The sequence below is a fragment of the Mus musculus genome, chromosome 18 (assembly GCF_000001635.26).
Source record: "Mus musculus strain C57BL/6J chromosome 18, GRCm38.p6 C57BL/6J".
NCBI classification, from domain to species: Eukaryota; Metazoa; Chordata; class Mammalia; order Rodentia; family Muridae; genus Mus; species Mus musculus.
Genome location: NC_000084.6, coordinates 47,760,113 through 47,781,952, shown reverse-complemented (window position 1 = coordinate 47,781,952; position 21,840 = coordinate 47,760,113). Strand labels below are relative to the sequence as shown.

At 41.7% G+C, this 21,840-nt stretch overlaps 1 long non-coding RNA gene across 1 annotated transcript in view; it reads left to right on the top strand.

Annotated features, from left to right (window-relative positions):
* Gm4146 (predicted gene 4146) overlaps window positions 1–20,864 on the top strand; it is a 28,445-nt gene extending 7,581 nt beyond the window's left edge. Inside the window, exons 2-3 of the long non-coding RNA NR_152200.1 lie at window positions 20,265–20,337; window positions 20,438–20,864. This is a non-coding gene — a long non-coding RNA (predicted gene 4146). The remainder of the gene's footprint in view (window positions 1–20,264; window positions 20,338–20,437) is intronic.
* Window positions 20,865–21,840: the final 976 nt, after the last annotated feature.

The following is a 21,840-nucleotide window of genomic DNA, read 5'->3' as shown; positions in this document are numbered from 1 at the left end:
AAGCCAACTTTTACGTGGAAACTGAATAACACTCTTCTCAATGATATCTTGGTCAAGGATGGAATAAAGAAAGAAATTAAAGACTTTTTAGAGTTTAATGAAAATGAAGCCCCAACGTACCCAAACCTATGGGACACAATGAAAGCATTTCTAAGAGGGAAACTCATAGCTCTGAGTGCCTCCAAAAAGAAACTGGAGAGAGCACACACTAGCAGCGTGACAACACATCTAAAAGCCCTAGAAAAAAAGGAAGCAAATTCACCCAAGAGGAGTAGACGGCAGGAAATAATCAAACTCAGGGGTGAAATCAACCAAGTGGAAACAAGAAGAACTATTCAAAGAATTAACCAAATGAGGAGTTGGTTCTTTGAGAAAATCAACAAGATAGATAAACCCTTAGCTAGACTCACTAGAGGGCACAGGGACAACATCCTAATTAACAAAATCAGAAATGAAAAGAGAGACATAACAACAGATCCTAAAGAAATCCAAAACACCATAAGATCCTTCTACAAAAGGTTATATATACTCAACAAAACTGGAAAACCTGGACGAAATGGACAAATTTCTAGAGAGATACCAGGAACCAAAGTTAAATCAGGATCAAGTTAACGATCTAAACAGTCCCATATCCCCTAAAGAAATAGAAGCAGTCATTAATAGTCTCCACCCAAAAAAAGCCCAGGACCAGATGGGTTTAGTGCAGAGTTCTACCAGACCTTCAAAGAAGATCTAATTCCAGTTCTGCACAAACTATTCCACAAAATAGAAGTAGAGGGAACTCTACCCAACTCATTATATGAAGCCACAATTACTCTGATACCTAAACCACAGAAAGATCCAACAAAGATAGAGAACTTCAGACCAATTTCCCTTATGAATATCTATGCAAAAATCCTCAATAAAATTCTCGCTAACCGAATCCAAGAACACATTAAAGCAATCATCCATCCTGACCAAGTAGGTTTTATTCCAGGGATGCAGGGATGGTTTAATATACGAAAATCCATCAATGTAATCCATTATATAAACAAACTCAAAGACAAAAACCACATGATCATCTTGTTAGATGCAGAAAAAGCATTTGACAAGATCCAACACCCATTCATGATAAAAGTCTTGGAAAGATCAGGAATTCAAGGCCCATATCTAAACATGATAAAAGCAATCTACAGCAAACCAGTAGCCAACATCAAAGTAAACGGTAAAAAGCTTGAAGCAATCCCACTAAAATCAGGGACTAGACAAGGCTGCCCACTCTCTCCCTACCTATTCAACATAGTACTTGAAGTCCTAGCCAGAGCAATTCGACAACAAAAGGAGATCAAGGGGATACAAATTGGAAAAGAGGAAGTCAAAATATCACTTTTTGCAGATACGATGATAGTATATATAAGTGACCCTAAAAATTCCACCAGAGAACTCCTGAACCTGCTAAACAGCTTCGGTGAAGTAGCTGGATATAAAACTAACTCAAACAAGTCAATGGCCTTTCTCTACACAAAGAATAAACAGGCTGAGAAAGAAATTAGGGAAACAACACCCTTCTCAATAGTCACAAATAATATAAAATATCTTGGTGTGACTCTAACTAAGGAAGTGAAAGATCTTTATGATAAAAACTTCAAGTCTCTGAAGAAAGAAATTAAAGAAGTTCTCAGAAGATGGAAAGATCTCCCATGCTCATGGATTGGCAGGATCAACATTGTAAAAATGGCTATCTTTCCAAAAGCAATCTACAGATTCAATGCAATCCCCATCAAAATTCCAACTCAATTCTTCAACGAATTAGAAAGAGCAATCTGCAAATTCATCTGGAATAACAAAAAAACCTAGGATAGCAAAAACTCTTCTCAAGGATAAAAGAACCTCTGGTGGAATCACCATGCCTGACCTAAAGCTTTACTACAGAGCAATTGTGATTTAAAAAAAAAAAAAAAAAAAACTGCATGGTACTGGTATAGTGACAGACAAGTAGACCAATGGAATAGAATTGAAGACCCAGAAATGAACCCACACACCTATGGTCACTTGATCTTCGACAAGGGAGCTAAAACCATCCAGTGGAAGAAAGACAGCATTTTCAACAAATGGTACTGGCACAACTGGTTGTTATCATGTAGAAGAATGTAAATCAATCCATTCCTATCTCCTTGTACTAAGGTCAAATCTAAGTGGATCAAGGAACTTCACATAAAACCAGAGACACTGAAACTTATAGAGGAGAAAGTGGGGAAAAGCCTCGAAGATATGGGTACAGGGGAAAAATTCCTGATTGGAACAGCAATGGCTTGTGCTGTAAGATCAAGGACTAACAAATGGGACCTCATGAAACTGCAAAGCTTCTGCAAGCAAAAGACACCATCAATAAGACAAAAAGGCCACCAACAGATTGGGAAAGGATCTTTACCTATCTTAAATCAGATAGGGGACTAATATCCAATATATATAAAGAACTAAAGAGGGTGGACTCCAAAAAATCAAATAACCCCATTAAAAGATGGGGCTCAGAACTGAACAAAGAATTCTCACCCGAGGAATACTGAATGGCTGAGATGCACCTTAAAAAATGTTCAACATCCTTAATCATCAGAGAAATGCAAATCAAAACAACCCTGAGATTCCATCTCACACCAGTCAGAATGGCTAAGATCAAAAATTCAGGTGACAGCAGATGCTGGCGTGGATGTGGAGAAAGAGGAACACTCCTCCATTGTTGGTGGGATTGCAAGCTTGTACAACCACTCTGAAAATCAGTCTGGTGGTTCCTCAGAAAATTAGACATAGTACTACCGGAAGATCCCACAATACCTCTCCTGGGCATATATCCAGAAGATGTCCCAACCGATAAGAAGGACACAAGCTCCACTATGTTCATAGCAGCCTTATTTATAATAGCCAGAAGCTGGAAAGAACCCAGATGCCCCTCAACAGAGGAAAGAATACAGAAAATGTGGTACATTTACACAATGGAGTACTACTCAGCTATTAAAAAGAATGAATTTATGAAATTCCTAGGCAAATGGTTGGACCTGGAGGGCATCATCCTGAGTGAGGTAACACAATCACAAAGGAACTCAAATGATATGTACTCACTGATAAGTGGATATTAGCCCAGAACCTTAGTATAGCGAGATATAAGGTACAATTTGCAAAACACATGAAACTGAAGAAGAAGGAAGACCAAAGTATGGACACTTTGCCCTTCTTAGAATTGGAAACAATCACCCATGGAAGGAGTTACAGAGACAAAGTTTGGAGCTGAGACAAAAGGATTGACCATCTAGAGACTTCCATATCCAGGGATCCATCCCATAATTAGCCTCCAAACGATGACACCACTGCATACACTAGCAAGTGTTTGTTGCAAGGACCATGATATAGCTATCTCTTGTGAGACTAGGCCGGGGCCTAGCAAACACAGAAGTGGATGCTCACAGTCAACTATTGGATGGATCACAGGGCCCCCAATGGAGGAGCTAGAGAAAGTATCCAAGGAGCTAAAGAGATCTCCAACCCTGTAGGTGCAACATTATGAACTATCCATTACCCCAGAGCTCTTGACTCTAGCTGCATATGTATCAAAAGATGGCCTAGTCGGCCATCACTGGAAAGAGAGGCCCATTGGACAGGCAAACTTTATATGCCCCAGTACAGGGGAACGCCAGGGCCAAAAAATGGGAATGGGGGGGAGGGCGTGGGGGACTTTTGGGATAGCATTGGAAATGTAATTGTGGAAAATATGTAATTAAAAAAAAAAAAACCCTGCTTTAACATGGAACAAACTAAGTACCCAAAGTTGGCTCTCCTTTTGTCTCCTTAAAGTGGCCCCGTGTGGTTCAAACTGTATATTCAGAAATCATCCACATTCAATTATGTACCACTGATAAAATTTGGAGGTCTGGGTTCAATTGAAAAAAAAAAGAAAGAAAGAAGAAAAGAAAAGAAAAATAACTGCTTCCTGATCATCCATACCAGATTGGGATGGAAACAAGAATTAAACTTTTATCGTTTTAACCATATGTATGTATGTGAGTGAGTGAGTGAGTGAGTGAGTGACTGAGTGACTGAGTGAGTGTCTGTGTGCATGCATGCACGTGCACTTTTGTGTGTGTGTGTGTGTGTGTGTGTGTGTGTGTGTGTGTGTGTTTCTGTATACATATATTGTCTTTTTGGTTATACTGGTCAGCCTACTTATGTTTTGCTTTAATTTCATTTAATTTTTATTTTACTTATTTATTTAAATTTAAGTTAACTTAAGAAGAAAGTAACAACAGTACAAAGAGAGAATTAGAACAGTAATTAACACAGACCTACAAACTTAAGTCAAAAGAGAAACCCATTACAAATTACAAATGATAAATATCTCATCTCAATAATTCCAAGTGGTCAATCTATCCTTCTGAGAGCAACCGTGTGGAGGATGAGGCTTCTTCAGCATGCATGGTAGACCAAAGCAAACATGATGCTGGTACCTGGCTGCAAAGAGCTGAGCTGCTTTTGACACTAAATCAATGCACAGAGTACAGAGTGGCATTCTTGTTATCTTAAGCAGCGATGTCCCCCAAGATGATTTACAAAACATTTTGGTAGGACTTCGTGTTGATCTGCTAGGAACAGATATGTGTAAAGCGATTTCACTTTCGGCCAGCGCCCACTCAGAGGCAGAGGTCTTCATTCTGAAGAAACCTTCACTCATCTGACATACTCTTCTCAGGAGCAAAAGCTCAAGGAAGGCTTCTCTCAGCAGCTGAACTAGTGACACCTTAGTTAAGTGATGTGCTGCGACAAAACACCCAGCAGATCTCGTCCTTGCCCTTTTGTTATTAGACGCGTTCTCACGACCGGCCAGGAAAGACGCAACAAACCAGAATCTTCTGCGGCAAAGCTTTATTGCTTACATCTTCAGGAGCCAGAGTGCAAGAAGCAAGAGAGAGAGAAAACGAAACCCCGTCCCTTTTTTAGGAGAGTTATATTTCGCCTAGGACGTGTCACTCCCTGATTGGCTGCAGCCCATCGGCCGAGTTGACGTCATGGGGAAGGCAGAGCACATGGAGTGGAGAACCACCCTCGGCATATGCGCAGATTATTTGTTTACCACTTAGAACACAGCTGTCAGCGCCATCTTGTAACGGCGAATGTGGGCGCGGCTCCCAACATCTCCCCCTTTCCTTTTAATAAGAGCAAATAGGCCACCCATATTAATGAGAGTGGAGATAGAGGTCAAATCCCCAGTGTGTAGGTAAAGGAGCCATGTACAGGATTAGCTCTTAGGCTCACAGGCTTTTACCCAGAGCAACCCTGACCTGCTCCCGTGTCGTTTTGCCTGGGGGAAGGGAACTAGGACACTGAACCTTCATGAAAGATGACATGTCTCCCTAGAATAGGCTCATATATGCCGCAGAGCCTTTCCATTGCAGTGCTTAGCCGTGCAACTCTCTCGGGCTGCTGAAGCACACTCACTCTATCCCGTGCAATGAGTCTAGCCTCGTGAGATGTAAGAGCTGAGTGGCCAGCGACCTATTGCCTAAGCATAGATATATCAGGGGAAGCTCCATGTTCTAGTCCTGCAAGCGCCTGGGCAATAACCACCTTGTCTCTCCTAGTTTAGGCCTTAAGCTTACAGACCAATCAAAGAAGCAACACTAATCCACAGCAAAGTGTATCTCCAAATAATATTAATCCCACCCATTTTTTAAAGAAAGAAAATGCTGAGGAGATCCAATTGGGTAATCCTTTGGTCAGCGACAGGTCCAAGCGCGTGGAGTTGACCTGAAGTCTCAATTCCCGAAGGATCTGTTCAAATTCAGCCATCCAATTCTGTAACATATACTGAAAAAGACTTTTTGACAAATTAGCTGCCCTAGTAAACTTAACATACTGAATGGAAATAACACACAATCCCGGAAACTTTTGTTCACATCCCTGCTGAGTTATTTGTCATAATACATCTAGTTGTATCTGGACAAGATCTATGAGTTGATTAACCAGCATGAGACCTCTCTGTATCTTGACATTAGCTGAGGCCTGTTCATCTATGACTGTAGTCACTGAGGCTGACAAAGTGTTAATGGTGTCAGTCGTCTGGACCTGTCCAGACAGAGCCAAGGCTGTCTGAATCAAGGCTAAACCCAGTTCCTAGTTAGTGTAAAAAGGCAGGAGAATACTTGAGCATTATACATCACCGTCATTGGGAGTGGAAATGTCGACATTATCCCCCAACGCTGCTCTCTCTTTATTATTGACGCCCTGGACATCACCAAGACGAGGGACATTAGTATTCCCTTGGTCAGTCTGGATTTTTCGGGTGAGTCTTTCTGGTATCCAAAATGGGTTGTCTTCATTCTGTGGGAAAACACAGATAGCTCCCCTGGATCTTATCAAAATAGGATCCGGGCCATACCATTTATTATCAAGGACATTTTTCCATTTAACCATCTCATTGGGCCTATCTGGCTCTGAACAATGACGTTCAGCCGCAGTATGGCCATGAGCATCAATATTTAAAAAATTGAGTGTAAAGAGTGCCAAAGACACAGACACTCTTGGTGCTCGGGGTACAGTCTCCTCAAAAGTTCCCCTCTTCTGTTTTATAAGATAGGCTTTGAGGGTGCGATGCGCACGCTCAACAATACCCTGTCCTTGAGGGTTGTATGGAAGTCCAGTCAGGTGGGTTACGTCCATCTGACGGCAGAACTGTTGGAATTTTTGAGACGTATAAGCTGGTCCATTATCAGTCTTAAGGAGTCTGGGTTTCCCCCAAGCACTCCATGCCTCAAGACAATGTTGAATCACATGTGAGGCTTTTTCTCCAGTTAACGGAGAAGCAAACATGATGCCAGAACATGTGTCAATGGACACATGGAGATATTGAAGTTTTCCAAAGGAAGAAACATGTGTAACATCCATTTGCCAGACCTGTAGAGGTCGAATACCGCGTGGGTTAATTCCCACATGAGGAACTGGCAAGAACTCACAGCAGCTTTGACATTGAGTAACAATGTCACGGGCTTCTTTTCTTGTCAAGGAGAAACGACTGCGTAATGTTTCAGCCGTCACATGAAAATTGTTATGAAAATTTCTTGCAGCCTCTACCGGGGATGATAGGGCAGCAGCCACCACTTTAGTGGCCTTATCTGCCAAATCATTTCCCAGAGCCATGGGGCCAGGTAGGCCTGAATGGGCTCTAACATGAGTAATATAAACAGGAGATCTTCTAGATAACAAAACTAATTGTATCTGCTGAAAAATATTGGCAACTCTACTGGAAGGCTTAATCACTCCAGCCACTTCTAAAAGATTTACTGCATTAACCACATAACAGGAATCTGACACAATATTAAGGGGTTCTAAAAAGGTTTTTAAAACTTCTAAGACCACTAAACATTCTACCACTTGAGGTGAATTTTCATTATACTGTTTGGATACCACTTTACCATTAGCCACATAGGCACCTATGCCAGTTTTTGATCCATCAGTATATACCACAATCCCATTTTTAAGTGGGTTTCTTACTGTTATTTGTGGAAACACAACAGATTGATTTTGGGCAAACTGTAAGATTGGATGCTTTGGATAATGGTTATCTATTTTTCCTGAAAAGGAGGTAACTAAAACTGCCCAATCATTAGATGTGGCTGCCAAGGTTTGAACCTGTGCAGCGGTATAAGGTACAATTAAAAGATATGGACTTCGCCCAAAGTGGGTGATTGCTGCTTTTAGACCTTTAAGGGCAAGCTGTGCAATTGCATCAGGATACCAATCTATTATTTTAGCTGGGGATACCTTTGGATGGATCCACAACAATGGCCCATTCTGCCACAAAACTGCAGTTGGCAATTGTGCTGTCTTAAAGACACACAAACTGAAAGGCTGCGAATCCTCAATACGTTGTAATTGTGCATTTTGTAAGGCATTTTCCACTTTTTGTAAGGCCTGGTTAGCAGCTAGAGTAAGAGTCCTAGGGGAGGAGATATGAGGATCTCCTTCTAAAATACCAAACAAAGGCCTTAACTCAGCGGAAGGAATCTTTAAAAAAGGTCTAAGCCAATTAATATCTCCCAACAGCTTTTGAAAATCATTTAAGGTATGGAGGTGATCTCTTCTTATCTCTACCTTTTGGGGCACAATCTTATCTGGGGACACCACAGAGCCCAAGAATTGTCCTGTATCAGAAATTTGGACCTTTTCTGTGGCTATCTGTAAACTCCACTGACTTAAAGTTTTAAGTAGAAAAGGATATGCCTTTTGTAGCATGGTAAGGTCTTTATGGCACAGGAGGATGTCATCCATGTAAAGGAGCAAAATTAAAGAGGGGAATTGTTCCCTCACTGGCAAAAGAGCTTCTTGTACATAAAGTTGACACATAGTAGGACTATTGGACATTCCCTGTGGTAAGACCTTCCATTGATACCTCTTATCAGGTTCCATGTGATTAATAGAGGGGATGGTAAAGGCAAATCTGGGCCTATCCCTTGGACACAAAGGTATAGAAAAGAAACAATCTTTAATATCTATAATAATTAAATTCCATCCACGTGGTAAGGCGGAAAGTACAGGGAGACCCCTCTGTACTGGGCCAAATAAGTTCATTTGCTCATTAATGGCTCTGAGGTCATGGAGCAGTCTCCACTTTCCTGACTTTTTCTTAATTACAAAAATTGGAGTATTCCAAGGTGAGGTAGAGGGTTCAATATGGCCTAGTTTTAATTGTTCCTCTACCAGTTGAATCACAGCTTCTAGTTTTTCAGAGGATAGGTGCCATTGAGGAACCCACACTGGGTCCCCTGTTTTCCATGGTATGGGTCGTGCTGCCCCAATGGCCGCTAAGGAAAACCCCAGACCCTGTCTGTCTTGGTTTCCATTAGGTAAGATAGGCTCTATCCTTCCCTGTTCTTGATGTCCTAACCCTTTTCCTTCTTTATAACCCATCTTTGCCATGATATTTTTTGCTTTAGTTGAATACCCTCCCGATGGGGCATTTTCATTGGACAAAATAAGGCCCAAATGCTGCATAATATCCCTTCCCCAGAGGTTAACCGGGAGTGGGAGCACATAAGGTATGAATTTCCCTTGCTGCCCTTCAGAGGATTCCCACGTCAAGGCAATGGAGCTTATAGTGGGACATGATTGATATCCTAGGCCCTGTAATGAATGAGATGACTCTGTGGTGGGCCATGCTTTGGGCCACCAATGTGTAGAAATTATACTTTTATCTGCCCCGGTATCAAGGATGCCTTCAAACTCTTTTCCGTTGATCTTAAGGCGGAGCTTAGGTCTATCATTTAAAGATACAACCAAATAGGCAGAATCATTTCCTGAGGAGCCCATTTTCTTTATCTCAGGTCCTGCAAATTTCTCCCTGGTATTATCAGGGAGGAGCAGCAGCTGAGCTATCCTATCTCCTTTACTAATAGAAAAAACGCCTTTAGGGCTTGAGCACAGGACCTGTATTTCAGGGGAATGTTGACAATCCATAACTCCAGGGTGGACTACTAAGCCCTGCAAGGTGAGTGAACCCCGGCCGAGAATAAGGCCCATGGTTCCCGGGGGCAAGGATGGTATAGGCTCCACTGGCACCGGCTGAATACTCATTTGAGGCATTAATAGGAAGTCGGAGGCGGCACGCAGGTCCACCCTTGTGGGTCTTCCTGGGTCGCCTCTCTGACTGCTTCCTGGGTCCTGACAAACCGGTTCCCATATCTTTGAGGGCCCTGGGACCGAGGGCCCGATGACCCGTTTTTTGGCACATCAGTTGATTGACTATCAGGTGGGGGAAGGACTCTGCCCTTTATATCCCTCACAGAGCGACACTGGTCAGCTCTATGATAACCCTTGCCACACTTAGAGCAAAGAGTGAGAGTCCCTCCCTGTTTATCTGGAGCTCTGCAATCTTTCTTAAAATGCCCAGGCTTTCCGCAATTAAAACATGTCCTCTGATCATTTCTGCTCATGGAGCGGTTCTGAGATTGGAGGATGGCGGCCGCTAAGCCTGCATTGGTGAGAGGTCCCCCAAGCTCTCGACAGACCCTGAGCCAGTCTTGTAAGCCTTTGTTCTTTCTTGGGGCTATGGCCGCTCGGCACTCCTTTGTGGCTTGCTCATAGATTAGCTGTTCTATCAGAGGCGCAGCTTGCTCTGACTCTCCAAAAATACGCTCTGCTGCCTCTGTCATTCTGGCCACAAAATCTGAGAAGGATTCCTGAGGTCCCTGGACAACTTTTGTTAATTGACCAGTGGTTTCACCTGCTCGGGAGAGCGCCTTCCAGGCCCTAATAGCCGTGGAAGAAATCTGGGCATAAGCTCCCCAATGGTAGTTTGTCTGATCAGCAGAATAAGCTCCCTGACCCGTTAACAAGTCAAAAGTCCAATCTCTCTGCTCTGGAGTCAAAGCAGCTGCGTTTGCTCGGGCCTGCGCTTGTGCAGTTTCATGCCAAAGAGCTCTCCATTCCATATATTTGCCCATACTAGGGAGAGCGGCTTTTACAACCGTTTGCCAGTCAGCAGGAGTTAGTGCCATGCCGGCGAGCCTGTCTAACTGCACCAAGGTAAAATTAGCATTGGTTCCGTATTTACGGACCGACTCGGCAAGCTCTTTAATTTGTAAGTATTCTACCGGAGCGTGGACACGCCCACCCTCGGCTCCTTCAAAGACCGGAAATGCCTGTTGTATTTTCCTTTGTTCCTCTCTGGGAATGAATGAGTCTGCGCACTGCCTCTCTGCGTACTGCCTCTCTGCGCACTGCCTCTCTGCGCATCTCTCTGCGCATTGCCTCTCTGCGCATTGCTGACGCACTACGCAGGGCGGGGACTCCGCATAGGGCGGACCTTGAAGCCGACTGCCCTGAGGCCAATCAGCAAACTGGCCTTCGCCAGCCGCTTTTGGCTTCCTTAACTGATTAGCTAGCACTTTACCTGGCTGGTACCCTTTTTTCTCATAATGAGCTGCTTCTTCCTCCCAGTCTGTTTCTTCAGAGGAGAATTCTTCATCTGCTTCAGAGCTACTAAGAGCTGGCTCCCCGAGCCCATCCAGCGATGAGCACAGGCTCCTTTTCCTAGAGACCTCCGCTAATTGATCTTTCTTCTTTTCCCTTTTTCCTCTTTTTCTTCTAATCTCTCTCCAGGTATTCCTACCTAACCTTAACTTTTCCTCGGGTTCAAGACCCTTGGAAAGGCCTGTATACTTATTTTGTGTACCATATTTTCTCTTTGCTCCTACTCTCTCTCCCCGCTTTACTTCTGATAGATTGTCCTGAATTTCATCTAGAATCCGCCCTACCTTAACCACTTGATAACATGTGAAAAGGAACAAAAGGGCTTCTAACACTAGAAAAAATTCAAGGCCAAACATTTTCCACTTTACTTCTGATAGACTGTCTTGAATTTCCTTAGAAAGTTCAAGGCCAGGCTTACCTCGTAAAGCTATACTCACTGGTACTCTCGTTCCCCAGCTGAAAAGTTCTGAATTCATGCAGTTGAATCCTTCTTAACAGTCTGCTTTACGGGAACCTTTATTACCGCGACCCGCAGTTCTGGTTCTGGAATGAGGGATCTTCCTTGCGCCAGTCCCGAGTTTTTTCTCGTCCCGGAATTCGGCACCAATTGTTATTAGACGCGTTCTCACGACCGGCCAGGAAAGACGCAACAAACCAGAATCTTCTGCGGCAAAGCTTTATTGCTTACATCTTCAGGAGCCAGAGTGCAAGAAGCAAGAGAGAGAGAAAACGAAACCCCGTCCCTTTTTTAGGAGAGTTATATTTCGCCTAGGACGTGTCACTCCCTGATTGGCTGCAGCCCATCGGCCGAGTTGACGTCACGGGGAAGGCAGAGCACATGGAGTGGAGAACCACCCTCGGCATATGCGCAGATTATTTGTTTACCACTTAGAACACAGCTGTCAGCGCCATCTTGTAACGGCGAATGTGGGCGCGGCTCCCAACACCCTTTTCCTCCTCGCCTCTTCTCTTGTAGCTATCAGTTCTTCTGTCTGTCCTTATGTCTGTTTGTTGACCGTTTAATTGAGTGCAGATGCGAAGTGCTAAGAGGCTCACATTTCCTATCTTTTCCAAAGAAAAGGGATAAAGCCATCAAAAATATAATCTGCTGGGCCTTGAAGAAATAAAAATGAAAGTATTTCTTATATAATATATTATATGCCTTCTCAAGGCTGATAAATATCCAGTCATCACTCATGGAAGATTCTGAGTGAAAAGCCAACAAAGACCCTTGAGCTCTTAGGCTCCTAATTCTATAACAAACTCAGAAAGGGAGAACTGTTTTATCCCTGTTGAACATAGCTTTAAATTATAAATGAATGTTTCTGAATTTAAAAGAAAGAGACAGAGGTTGCAACATTGAAAGAATGTTTTAATTTTGGGTTAAGTGTTGATTTCTACAGATTCCAATAACTGAATGTTTATAAATGGGAAAATTAATAGAAAACCCCTATGCTAATAGGTACAAAAGAGTAAGCAAGATCCAAGGCCATTCTCCAGCCTGGTGACTTCAGGGACTCAAGGAATACAACCACATCAGTTTCTCTGTTTTTCTTTTTGCCTCCTATATTCAGACAGTGAGCTGCAGAAGCCAAAAACCCAGCAACACTAACAGACAAGGACAAAATAACAATGTTCCATGAATGCTTGTTCTTTCAAACCAGAGAGGCCAGGGAGAGCAGCAGCCGAGCGAAGCAGAAATATTTTGCATCGTAAACTATTCTACTCCAGTAAGACTTGACAGATAGCGCACATTCAGGAATTAAGATACAACAAGGGACCTGGGGACCCTGTGAGGGTAGTGTTAGAGAAGGTTCAGTGGAGAGCCTGGACTTCTAGATCAACCTAGAAAAACTAGGATTTCTATTGTGCTGGATCCAAGGAGGCAGAGTAGAGAATAAGGACTTTCATTATTGCCTGGTGGTACCTAAACCACCCACTCCATTCCACACCCCCGTGGTCAGTGATGGCCATGTGGGAAGCAGTTCCTTATCTCCAGGTACCTGCACGGGAGTGCCAGTGAGCACAGGAGAAGCCTAAATTAACCCCACTGCATAGTAAGAGAACAATAGGTATTCCTATTGGGGAGATGAAATGGTACAGCTACTATGGAGACTGGTTTGACCGTACTTTGAAAATTAAACGTGCATGTAAGATTCAGCCATTGTCCTTCCCATAATATAATTCCTCAAAATGAAAAAGGATCTTGCCCACAAAGACCTATGCATGAACGTCTATAGCAGCCTAACTCACAATAGCTTAAAACAGAATCATCCAGGTACCTTCAACAGGTAAATACTTAAACATTCTAATTTTCATCTACACCATGGAACATTAATCAGCATTAAATGAAATGAAATAAAACTCTGACACACAAAACAACCTGCATAAGTTTCTCAAAAATTTATCTCAGTGAAAAAGGCTAAGTTCAAAAAGCTATCTATTCTAAGTGAATCTATGTATGGCCTTCTTTAGATGACAAAATTAGACATGGAAAATGAGATTAATAATGTCTAGTGACCAACGGGCACAATTGGACAATAAGGAGTCATGTAGATGACTCTTATCTTCACTGTGTCAATGTAGATACCCAGATTAGGAAAGAGAGCTACGGATTTATAGTATAGTACAGTGAAAGAAATAATGACAGATATGATTCTTCTATTATTTCTTACAACAGAGGGGAGCTTCAATTATTTTGAAACTTTAATGACAAATAGTATTTCCTGGAGCAGTAAGGGAAAATATTGAAAGCCATGTTAACTAGAAATGCAATGGTCAATTGCCACGTACACCTTAAACTCACTGTGCCTGCCACAAAGGTGGTTAATATCTTTCAGCACACAAGATGTGCTATTATGACTACTTTTGGTATTTTTACTTTACAAAAACTTTTTGATTGCTTTTACTATGTTTTCAATTTCCAGAAGAGAGAGGAGACCAAGATTACATATAGAGCGTCTATATTAACTGGAAATGGAGCTATAGCCAAGATTCATGGCTGTGTCACTGCACAAGAGTGACAAACAGAGGGATATAAAATGCCAAAAATCTTTTGCTGGGAGCATTAAAATCTACTGTAAATCAATTTTTCAATTCAAGATACAACAGTTTTCAACTATTAAAATGTCTAGTCGGTACCTCTGTTTAAATGGTCCTCAGAATGAGAGCTGGGTTTCTATTGAATTCTCTCATTGAGTTCATAAGGTCAAAAGAGTTTTTTGATGGCTCGATTACTGGTCTGCAAAAATCTCTTGAATTTTTATTCCTAGATATGACATAGCTTTTCTGGATAGTTTTCAATGTGATATAGTCTGCTTTTGAGGGGTTTACTTTTCTTGTCAGGTTTATAACTGTAGATGCAAAGCCAAATTCTTCTCTGGTTTTTTTTTTTTCCTCTGCCACTTGGCTTGGCATATGAAGAGCAGACTCAAGGACACAAGCCATGGTGGCTGTCTTGACTAAGGGAGAAACAGAATGGCAGCGCCTGTAGAGAAATCAAGCCACAGTCCTTGCTGAATTGGAAATGCAAAGCTCTACCTTTGTGCCTCTTCTTTCCCTTTAGCTTGCCTCCTTTGACACACTTCCTGAGGCTGCAAGACTCGCACAACCCCTCCCACGGGGTGAGAACACCCAGCCTTAGGACACCTCAACTTCCATTTCTCCTGGTCATTCTTCTGTTTCACTTATTTCATTTTGATTTGCTTTCTCTGCAGGAAAAAGAAGATAAAGCTAGTCTATAAAATGCTTTCCCTGGCAACCCAATCAACTTTCTGACAGAGAAAAATCAGTCCAAAGAAATGCCTTGCCTTACAAAGACTCTACAAGAAGTCTCAGTCAAATGCCCACTAGGGCTGTCAAGAATCTAGTTAGCAGCTTCCTGGACTCTATAAATTGTACTTAAGGCTTCCTGTGTTCAAGACACACAGGCTGGAAGAAGTGTTAGAATAGGTCTGCTATGACCCCTACCACAAACAGAACCATCTTCGGTGACCTCACTATCTGCTCTGCTTTTCCCCTGAGAGCCAATAAGCAGAAATCATAAGCTCAAGGGTAAGCTCAGATTTCTATGCAGAAGAGTAGTCTATAAAACCAAAAGTCTTGAATTAGCATTATCATTCCTCATGGTCAAACTCAACTTACTGAGAACCATACATGTATATAATTAGTAAGAGTGTGATGTGCATGTACTTCAACTGCGGTTAGGGACATCCTCAATGCTTACCTTAGTGCAGTGTTCCGTAAGAACAGCCATGATAGCCTTTATGAGAATTACCTGGAGGCTAATTAGAAATCCTGAATTCCTGGTCCTGCGTTGAGATCCAAGAGGCAAAACCCACTGCCTAGAACCTAGGAATCTGTATGCTGTTATCATTTATTCTTAACGCGGGGTCTCAGTGTATATCTTAGGTAGACTCTCAATCCACCTGCCTCAGTCTGTAGAGTGCTGAGATTACAGATAAAGAGTATCTTCCTCATCTAGGAATCTATGTTTGGAAGAGCTGATACAGTGATGGCTCTGTTACTATGGTTTCTAAAGCATCTTCTAGACTTTCCTCTTCTAAATTGCCTACACTCATCAGTCAATCTTTGAAGGTAATGCAGTGTTAGCCTTTGAGGGAAACAGAACCCTCCATCAGTATTCCCCTGTGAATAGAAATATCAAGACTACAAAAGATAAATAAAATTACATTAAAATACACTAAATGATATTCACCCTTGATTTTTCATAATCCTCTGCATGACTACTTTGGAAATGTCTGTGAAAATCTAGTCTGAAGAATGCAGCTTTCTATTAAACTAGAGTTTGCATTTGTCTGCAAACCTCTTCAGTGAGAATGTGGGTTTGTGTTAGCCTTTGCTCTGAGACCTATACTGATTATAAACTGAAAAAAAAAAGCATACAGACTTATTTGTTTCAGTCATATGGTTTCTAACCACCTCATGATATGTAGCTACCAAAAGCCTTCAAAAAGGCAATATTACTCAGCAGGTAAACTCACTTGCTAAGTCCTAAGACCCGAGTTTGGTCCTTAGAACCCACTTGACAGAATGACCTGACGAGTTGCCCTCTGACCTCCACACAGGAACTGTTGCGCATGAGCCTTTCCTCCCTTCCCTCGATAAACTAAGAAATGTCGTGAAACATTTTGAATGAGATAAGATGTGTTTAGTTGATAACACATTTCCTTCAAAGACAGGCCTTGTAAATAGATCAGGCCCAGTAACCACTGTATTTCAAGTGAAGAGTTTGTGGTAAGGCAGGTAGGAATGCTTTAAAAATAAAACCCACAGGTTACATTTCTTTTTGAACAAACGGGGTTTCAAATTAAAATGGCAATACATCTGCCAAAAGTTCTTGTGTGTCAGGACACACTCAAACCATTTTAAGTCTACTTTATACTATGACTAACATTGGTGCAAAGAATGAGAATTTAAAATAGTTCATTCTGAATTGATCAACTTCAAGTTCCCCTTGGGGAGTAGTTGGGAGTTCTTGTGTAATTTTTACCAGTGGTAAATGTTGTGAAAGGATGTCCCCCTGCTTTAGATAGGACAAGGATCAAGGACACAGATTATCAGTTAGCTCCAAGGGGCTTTTATCCTGAGAGGTTTGAGCGCTCAGATTTCTATATTTGAAAATCTTCTCCAAAACACTGGGCAGCTGTGGTGGGTTCCTATAAAATAAAAAAAAATATGTCAAATTTACAAATCACTAAGCAAGTCAGAGTGGGGGAGGAGAGGCAGGCTAGCTTTGACAGGACAAAGTTCTCTCTGCTTTTAAGTGACTATAAAATGATGCAGGTTTTGCTGCTGTTGTTGTTGTTGTTGTTGTTGTTACAGTGTTGATAAACAAAGAAGTCATGATAGGAACCACTTCAGTCTCCTTGTTAATGAGAAATTTACTATGAGTATCAATAACCCGCTTATAATCCATCCGGGCTGTCTTATGAATTTAAGAAAGTTCCCAAGTTTCAAGCATTACTGTTGGACTCACACAGCTTCAGTAAGACTTGAAATGCCATCTCAGTTAGTAAGCAGCAAAGACAGTTAGCTGCATTTATATGTTGTGGTGTGCTTAACCTAAGGTAGTCTCCAGAGGAATCCAGTCTATAGAGACACCCAGCACTGTTTTGCTTTTTGCAAAATATTAAGAACAGAGCAATTCCAGTTCTATTGCGGAGTACTGAATAAATGGCGACTTCTCCCATAGATACAAAACAAAAACAAAAACAAAAACAAAAACAAAAACATTTCAAGCATCATATTCAGACATGAAAAGACATGAACTTAAATGCCTCAAATATAAATTAATTGCCTTCCAAGGCTCATGCAATCAGGTAAAGTGGCTGATTATTTTATATATAATTTATCTTGTCACTTAAAATGATGAATGCGATATTCCATTTCTGAAAACAAACGGTGGCCCTGCACTAAAGAACCAGGCCATTCCAGGGCTGTAGAAAGTATTAAAGCCTTCTGAGTACCTGCAAAGGCTGGTTAAGCAGGATATAATCTGACTCGCTCCCCCACTAACTAGGGAAGTTTGACTCTCACTGCCAAGCATTCAGTGAGGAAGTCTTCAGAGGCACATACTGTCTGTGTGGATTGCAGTGAGACCAGAACTTTTGCTTTCCAATAGCCCAAACCTGCTCTCACTGCCTGATTTCACTTCTCCCCAGGGGACAGAACCATTTATAAGAAGAGCAATATTTATGCAGAAGAATTCAGGAGTGAAGCTCTCAGAGAATGAAATATGCATGCTGGTCAGTGGAAAGGAAAGGCTCGTCTTCCCAAGACCCATGAATAATCCCTGTTTACCCTATAATGGCTATGAATTTGTCAAATGCATTCCCCCAACTCTCCCAAGGATTATGACTGATGAATCCAATGCTGCCATCTTGTTGGGGAAAAAAACACAATTTGTGTATCAAAACAGTATTTTGATAGCCTGGAATTATGAGAATTAAAGATGGTGATAATCTGGTAATTAACAGCAATTTCTTTCACCGCCAGAGAAATGGCACCATGCAACAGCACTGACCTCTAACTTCCCTCACACGAGACTTGCATATATTATCACCATGTATGTTTGCAATTACCCCAGCAGTCACCCAAAATATCATATCATTTGTTCATACCATGTTAGGGGGTGTTCAAGTAGACTTGATTACCGTATTTTCTGGAGCAATCAAACGAAAGGTCATTGCAAAAGAGAACATTAAACACGATGTGACACGGACAGCAGAACAGTAATTAGTGAGGCCTGTTAGCTCTTTCCCACTGACTCTTAGGTGATACAAAAGTACCCACATATGCAGAATATTTTTATGCTAATTTACTTTGCTTTTGTGGTTCTTTTTTTTTTTTCACTACAATTAAAACAGGAATTAAATAACAAAAGGTTAAAAAGCTAAATGAAATAAACAGTGGCTGCATCCTAATGGTATTTCATCCTTCCCCGAATCTGTGCCTGGATCTACACCTTGAGAACAGACAGCCTCTATCTGAGCCTCCCAACTCAGTCCTCCAACTTCTCCCAGGGCACTGTACTCTTTGGTGCCTGATTAAGTATCTGCTCTCTTTCCTACAGTAGTTTAGTCAAGTACAAGATTAGGATATTCTTGAACCAAAACTTTGATGCCTAGTCTTTGGTATCTATATTCTATGAACTACAGCCAGGGTATTCATTTTGCTACCATTAAGAGAACCTCAGCGGCGCTGGGTTCAGTTCTCACTGCATAGCGGGTGGACATGAATTAAGACCCCAAAAGCCAGAATAGTGGCACACATCTATAACCGCAGCCCTGGAGAGAAAGAACCAAGAGGATCTTTGGGGGCCCCTGGCCAGCTAGTCTACCTGGGCATTTTCTTTTTCATTGTACTTCCTACCGATTTCAAAAGGTTCCATAAATAAGGGCTGTACTTCAAGGTCCAAGTTCTTTGGTTTGGTAGCAGTAAGATCCCAGTTTTTGTCTACTTGTTTGTTTAAGTAGGATAATTTCAAGATACCTGCACAATCACAAAGATGCCCAGGAATGTGTGTTTGATGCACCATTTATCATTATATCATAGAGCATATATCATTATAATTACAAAATCAGAAAAATATGATTGCTTTCTTCTTGGACAAAGATTGGTTAAAACATGATACAGCCACAAAATAGAATCTTGAAAACATGAAAAAGAATGAAGCAGGCACCTGCTCTTACAGAAGAGTATGCTGGTTATTGCACTCTGTGAAGAAGCAGGGTGAAGAACAAGGCAAGAAGTGCTCCACCTTATTAAAACCTTTTTTTTTTACATTCCATGTATGTCTTTGGGGGGTGGGCAGTGAGAGAGACAGAGAGGAAGCAAGACCCTATAGGAACACATCACTGACTGATGGCAGGTGTGCTCTTTAAGAGTGGCAACGAGAGTGAAACAGAACGATTTTGCCTTTTTTCTTGCTTAGCTCATTTATATTCTTTAATTTGATTTGTCATGTGTAATGGTTTGTGCTGGCCTATGGAGAGGCACTATTAGAAGGTATGGTCCTTTTGGAGTAGGAGTGTCACTGTGAATGTGGGCTTTAAGACCCTCATCCTAACTGCCTGGAAGTCAGTATTCTGCTAGCAGCCTTCAGATGAAGATGTAGAATGCTCAGCTTCTCCTACACCACGCCTGCCTGGATGCTGCCATGCTCCTGCCTTGATGATAATGGACTGAACCTCTGAACATGTAAGCCACTTCCAACTAAATGTCCTTATAAGAGATACCTTGGTCATGGTGTCTGTTCGCAGCAGTAAAACCCTAACTAAGACATCATGTCAAATATTTTTTCAATGTGAAAAACAATATTCAACTAACTAATCGATTAAGGCAATAACAAGCACATATTTCCTGCACACAGTATCTTTGATGTGTGGAAGGGGAAATGTAAATATGACACACTGGTTTTTGAAGCCTTTTAACACTGTGATAAACAGCAGTGTCTGTTTTTTTATGTGCTGGGAGTCCGGACAGCTCCATCACCATAACAACTCCCCAAGTTTGCAAAGAGTCTCATGACAATTTATTATTCTTTAAATGCAAACGTCTGATAAGACAGGTTTCAGATAGTACCTCTGTGATCACCAATCCACTCTGAGCATCCTTGTGAGAAGCACTTAAGAGGATGCTGGCAGACTTAAAGACAGCCACAGGTCTCTGCTGCAGACTTACAGCCCGGCAGATGACAAATGGCAGTAACAGATTGTAAATTACTAACACAATTTCTTTATTAATTTCAGATCTATCTCAAGCAAAAATGAATCTTTTGGACTTTTATAGAAATGAGAAGAAACTGTCTAGTAATGGAAGTTGGTAAGGATATAGATCATTAAACCTAGAGAAAATTTTCTGGCCTGTCCCCAAAGTTGGCTTTGAAACCTTCATCAGAGAAGTACCCTACGTATATCCACAGGAAAGAAATACCTTGAGCTCTGAAAACATGAAGACATTGAGAAGCAAATGAGAAAACAACACAGACTAAGCCACTCAGCTCACTACCATGAGATAATGCTCTTCTGGGCACCTACATAGCGTCAACACCCACGTCGATAACCTCAGAGGAAAACCCATAGGCTGGTCTGCTTCTTCAGGACATTTCCACAGGAAGGCCATACCACAGACAAGCTATATTGAATGTATTCTGGTGTTTGATTGTTTGTTGGTTGTTGTTGTTGTTGTTGTTGTTGTTGTTGTAGTTGTTGTTGTTCAAGAAAAGTTTTCTCTGTGCATAGTTCTGGATGCCCTGGAGTATACTCTGTAGACCTAGCTGGCCTCGAACTTACAGTTTTCCACCTGCCTTTGCCTTCTAACTGTTGATATTAAAGGCCTGGGCCACTGCCACCCAGCTGGTGCTTTTTTTTTTTTTTTTTTTTTTTTTTTTTTGGTTATCATCTTTCCTTCTAGAACATCCTTCATGACCTTACAATGGTATAAGGAAAGGTGTGTCTACAAGTTAGGCAGTGTAAATGGAAGCAAGCAATGCATCAACAAGGTGTCTCTCAAGCATATGTAGGAGTGGGTAGCAGCCCCAATAAGAACATCAAACCAGCTCACTATCCCAGGGACTCATCTCCTACAGCTCAGCAAGGAGGACAGAACAGCACACATTCTAAACTGGGAAGCAGGAACATATGCCAAGGCAAGAGTTTAAAAACTGAGATGCAGAATGTGGAGAAAACAGGCTGGGGAGCTGGAAGGAAGCTCAAATGAAAGGCACGCAGCCTCGGAGAGCAGCAGAGCAGGCGGAGGGAGGGGGCTGTGCATCTTACGAATGGTTGAATTCTTTGGGTACCACGAAACACACTAGAAAAGGTCAGATTTTCCTTCAAACTAGAAGTAACGAGAAATGAAAGGGTAAAATCAGCACATTTGCTATCAAGGCATCTAATTAAAATGCCTTAATTCTATTTAACTCAATATTCAAATTATTTAATCTTTTAATAATTCTCTCACGGCTCCTATCTGCCTTCCTGTTCTTCCTTTCCCTCTTCCTTTGTCTTCTTGATAAATGTCATCGTTAGGTGCACTTGCCTACTATTAGCTACCATTTCTTCATAGTTGTGCTGTGTTTGGGCAAGAAGGGGCCTTGCTTTTATTTCTCAAATGCTTCATTTGAAAACTTTCAGAAACCCAGTTCTAGGCAGCCGATATGCTCCTCGTTTTACCCTGGTATCACGACAGAGAGCATTTCAGCCCTAGCCAGTGGTGTGCCCATGGAAACTGGGGTCATTGTATCCTAGGAAACTATGGCAACCAACAGAGGCAAATTGAAAACAGGCCCATTGTCATCATTTTTTAACGAGTAAAAGATGTGAG